Source organism: Tinamus guttatus, unplaced genomic scaffold (genome assembly GCF_059628265.1).
Source record: "Tinamus guttatus ecotype Peru unplaced genomic scaffold, ASM5962826v1 Tinamus_guttatus_pri_ptg000115l, whole genome shotgun sequence".
Taxonomy (NCBI): Eukaryota; Metazoa; Chordata; class Aves; order Tinamiformes; family Tinamidae; genus Tinamus; species Tinamus guttatus.
In genome coordinates, this window is record NW_028288649.1 from 5289708 (window position 1) to 5295228 (window position 5521).

The following is a 5521-nucleotide window of genomic DNA, read 5'->3' on the forward strand; positions in this document are numbered from 1 at the left end:
GCCCGCACGCCCGAGGCCGCCTTCCCGCCGCGCCCGCCGCCACTCGCGCCGCCCGCCGCTTCCGGGTTCCCGGCGGCCTCGGCACATCCGCCCGTTGCTGGGGGCCGCGCCGCTGACGTCAGCGCTGCGCGGCGCGGGTGCGCATGCGCGGCGCGGCGGGCGCCATGTTAGGGCGGAAGATCCTGGGGCTGCGTCGTGTCGGCCCGGTGCAAGGAGCGGGTGCCGCCTCGGAGGAGGGCGGAGGGGTTTTGGGAGCGGGAGTACGTGCCTCGGCAGAGCGCCCCCATGGAGCCGCACACTGAGGAGCGAGGGGGGGGCGTACCGCGCTGCCCTTGAGAATGAGGGTGTGGGCCAGACGCGGCGGTTTTGAGAACAGCAGCAGCTCTGCCAGGTGCAAACAGCGTCAGAAGCACAATACAGCCTCCCTCCCTTGGTTTGCATAGAGAAGATTTTCCCCTCAGCATCCAAATCTCTTCAGAATATTCGCTGTAAACTTGTGCTGAACTTTGGTTACTTTCTTAGAAGGGTGCCAAATAACTGTTTTTTTCTGAAAGACACTTGTGTTTCTGTTGGTCTTTGAACAAACGGCTTCGCAGTATCCACTGGGTTCTGTGGTCTTGCACAGATCACCAGCCCATCTTTGGCGTTGCTGAGATGCCATCCCTGCATCGCACAGGCTTCCCGTGAGACCCTGCTGCCGTGGCTCGCTCATCAGTTCATGTGGGGATGGTTTCCTGCAGCTTTTCCTCTGTTATTTCCCCAAATGTAGCTTTTTCAAAACCTCATCCTCCTCTCACGCCGCTTTATTTATGCTAAGCGTTGACCCAGGTTTCTGTTGTGATAGTGGATATACCCCGTTCTGCTTAATGGATTCTACTTTACGTGGTTTTGACCTTGTTACCAGCTGGCAATGTTTGTCAAGAGAGACCAGGCTTTCTGAAACACAATGCGTGTGCTGGGTGTCTCTTATGCATTAGCTTAAGGTGTGAGAATGAAATTGTTCCTTGAAGAGGTCAATGGCAAAACTGGTTTAGAGGGAGCAGGATTTTTTTTCTACCAATCTGTCACAAGCATCAAGCTACTATGTTTTCCCTAAATCCGACACGAGAGAGATCCCTAAGGAAAGTGATACTTTGTTTAACTAAGGGATACAATTGGAAAAAATGGGCACGCTTTAAGCATGTCAGCTCCGAATGCCTTCAGCCATCATGGCTTCAATAATCTGAGTCCAGTAACATGAAAGATTTTGGAAACATTAGTAGAGGAATTTCAAGAGCAGATGAATAATTTTGATTTCATAATTGAAATTCTGAATATTTTAATTAGTTTGCTGGTTCGCTGAATTTTTTGCACATTTTTTGCAAGAAATTGCTACTGGCCCAGGCCATTGGGTCATACTTGTATTAAGAGAACATCTGCAGATAAGGTTGTGTTAACAAGTCTTTCTAATATGCATATATTTACTAATGTAAATATTTATTTATTCTGATATATTCCTGTTTGGTAAGCAATAGAACAGTCGTCTGCATGTTGCAGGCTCTGCTGCACTGAGATGGAGACCACAAGGACTTTTCCGTCCCTGCTCCAGCTTTTCCAGAGAGTCCCAGGCCCGGCAGCGCTGAGGCAGCCTCTCTCGGCGTCCACACTGTGACACCTCGAAGGGTGTGCGCAGAGCCTGCTCTGTGCATCCCCCGGTTTACCTGAGCGGTGATCACGGCAATCTTGGCTATATCTTGCAGCACTGTTCTGGCAAGTCTTTAACTTGTGATTCCTAAGCCAAATTATTTGTTCCGTTCTTGTGTCTCAGGCAGTTCTTTTTCGCAGGTAGCGCTGATGGCCCTGGTCTTGGCGAGGCAGGAACGCCCTCTGCTGTGGAAGACACAGAATAGAAGCAAATGCCATTTGAGAGAATAAAGAGTGCCCGGTGTGAAACAAAACATTTATTTTAAAATACTGGTTTCAGATTTTCAGGGAAGAAATAGCCACGGTTCAGGTTCTTGGCCCAAAAACTCAGTTTGGGAAAACGAAAATGGTCCAGATAATTTGAGGTTTCTTTTGCCTGTATGTAGGTTACGTCAAAAGGAGCCAATTGTAATTTGCAATGTGTAAGTGGAACAAAACAAACAAACAACAAAAAACCCCACCCCATTCTCACCGCAGTAGATAACCGTTCTGCTGCTAACATGCGAGCAAGACCTGAACGGTGGAGAAAACCACCATCCCTGGTCACTGCTGGGCTAGAGAAAGGAGGGAGACCAGGGCCTGCTGCAGCAAAGGGAGTTGTAAAAGTTACAGTTCTGGTGCCAGTAGAGCCGTCTGGAAACGGCACCCGAGGTTTACGCACTCCATTTTCCCAGTAAATCCCCAAATGCAGCTGATACAATAAATTGTCTCTGCTGTTAATATGGCTTCCCACGCTTTGCTGCTCAGCATTTTAAAAGCTTTCAACCCCTAGGTGGCACTACGTAGCAAAGTAAGGCATAGTTAAGTACTACATTTTTCCCCCTGCAGATGGAGTTTTTATTTAAAATGTAAACTAGTGTGGATTTTAGCATGTTGAATGTGGCTATTAGTCTCAGCTTGGTGATCCTTTTCCTCTGAATCTGTCTCTCGGAGTCAATAAAAATGGTGCCATGAATCTGATTTAAAGATGATTGTTTGTGTTTTCAGAATGCCATGGGATATATTTTCCTGGAAAATGATGGTGCATCATAACCTATTACAGTTTTTGTTCTGCCTCCAAGCAGTGAATAAAATAACCTAGGCTATTTTTACCTTAGCAGTTCACATGGTAGAGCAGTAGATTGGTAGTTCCAAGCAGCTGGTGTTGTAGTTCCTTGCACCTCCAGGACACTGGACACACAGAGGTTATACCGGATCAGGGATTGGCCAGTTGCTCTGCACTCCATGGTACATTTTGAAACTTTGCAGTGAAGCATCTCACAAAACATTACTCCTCCACTCTGGGATTTCCAGGAATCAGTATGTTCCCCTTTTATCTATCCCATACAGATGTTTTGCACCAGTCTTGACCACAAAAAATTCACAAATGAAAGCTTCGCTTCTTATTTTTCTCCCTCCTGCAGTTTCCGAGTGACACTGATTTTCTTATTTCTGGTCCTGTGACCCTGGCCAACACATGTTGCTTGGTGCTGTCGGGGTGGAATGTGGGACTTCATCCTGCAGCTGCAACAGCAGCACCAGGAAAACTCCCTGGCAAACCTGAGCTGAGGCTGCTTTCCTGCCCCTTGGTTTCACAGACCAGAAGGAGAGACAGACCCTCTTCCCAGGGGTCCTCGTCACTGACAGCTTTGCTTGCAGGCAGTCTGGAGGTGCTGGGCCTGCGCCCCAGCTCAGGTGGGACCCTACCCTCCTTGGGATGCGGAACAAGAAGCTGCTGGCATAGAAATTCCAGGTGCATTGAGAAACATAAACAGCAGGACATAAGGGGTGTAGGGGAATGATGCCACAACATCCTCAATAATTTTTTAAAGATTCCTCTTTGGAAAAATGATTCTAATCTTTCCCTCATATTATAGTACCTGATAGATAACCCCTTCAAGGCACTCCCTAACTCCCCCTTCCCTCATTCTGTATCTGCGCTGATATGTTCTGTATGTTTCCTTCATTTGTCTCTTCCGATAGATCCATTATCATCTTCTGTTAATGACTTCAGTCCATGGGATCCATCAGTTCTGTTTTGACAATGAAAGTTTGTTTCCTAGGTTAAGAAACAAAATGGTCTAACATTATCTTGGAGTCAGAAGTTTGCTGCCCCCAGTTTTAGTGCCTTGGAAAATCTCGGTGGCTGTGGAAGGAAGCTCTCTCTTACTGCAGTGTGCTCGTGGGAGTGTGCGTAGTGCCTGCACAGAGGGCTAGTCTGCAGCTTACGAAACTTCAGTTTCCACTTAAGGGCTCAGATTGACAGAAGAGCCTTTATTTCAGCCTAGGTTCACTGAGACCCATTCCTTAACTCTAAATTATTTGTGATTATATCACTGGTTTCTACGACAAGCAAGAACTGATTTATCCATACAGCAGCGTGTCTGCATGACAATGTGTTCATGTCCAGTGCACCAAGTACTAATTTATGGCCTTCCACATTGCACAGTACTTTGACCCACTCGGAGATGAAGAAATAGAAAGCGAATGAACACGGCAAATCAGAGCTTTGAACCAACATATGGCTCTTTCAGCTCAGTCTTAGGAATTATTCCCCTGCCAACCTAAGCTCCTAAACCCATTTGACAGATACACTTGTGCAAAAGTCTAGCACTTGATGTTCTTGGGACTGCAGCAGTCAGTAGGGAGCTGGTGTTTAGTGAGAAATTAATGTGAAGTCTCAAGCAGGAATATTCTATAAATGATAAGGGAGAATATATGCAAATTCTCATTTATGGGAGCAATTATGCTCTAATATCTGCAGACAGAGATACTATTTCCTGACAAGTTTCAAGCATTTTTTATTTCTCTCAAGGCACAAACTTCTATTCTTTCTTCTGCTATGGAGTATTTGAAAAGTTCCCATTTTTTTGATGAAAGCAAATAAATATTTGTAAAAGCAAAATATTTGTCATTTATGTTATTGACAAGCTCTACATGAAGTGTTGTAGAAGTGTTGCAGAAGCCAATAAATGGATTCAGTACTTTTTTTTTTAACCATCACACACCTCAGTGGAATCTTTATAAATGTTTTCATTGTTTCTCTTAAAAAAGTAAATGCATTTAAATAATTTTAAAATATTTTTTCTTCCAAAGCTTTTATGAATCTCAGAACATACAGCTGAGAGTAATTTATAAGCCACACAATTTGCTGAAAGATGCTAGTCTGATGAAGTTATCTTTTGAAGTAACAGAAAAAGGACTGTTTATTTATTATTTGCCTAAAACAGGAGGCCTCTGTAAGATTCACATCTGAATTTTTCCATACTGCACATCTGCAAATCACATGAAGATAGCCTTTTTTATTGTGAAAACCAATAGGAAATACACTTTTAGCAGTTACCATTTTTCTCTGTGTGAGACTGTCAGGTTCTGATGTAGGCAGTCTCCAGTCCAATTTGAAATCGCACTATCTAATGATATGTGATTAAATATAAACGTTTTCCTTTTGCCTCCCCCTCCCCTCCTCCCTTCTCCTTCCCTCCTCTCCCTTTCTCTCTCCTCCTCTCCCCTCTTCCCCCCTCCTCTCCCCTGTTCTCCCCTCCTCTCCTCTCCTCGAAATTTTAACCTGTTGCGATGTGTACTATGAAGAAAAACATACTGTATATGTCTTTTCATGGATCCAGGACAGGAATCTTAATACATATAATGTTTTCTTTACTTACAAAGGATTAAGGTAGATTTTTATTTTGTTTCAATAGCTTATGTTGAGCCTTCAAGTTTCAAATATATTTGACTGTAGCAATAGTCCCTGAAAGCCATTTTAGCTTATTTCTGCCTAACCTAAGCCAGTTGTAAAGGACTGTGGCTTCAGAGGATGGAGGAAAAGCATAAAGCAAGCACTCATGTCTCCCTAAAT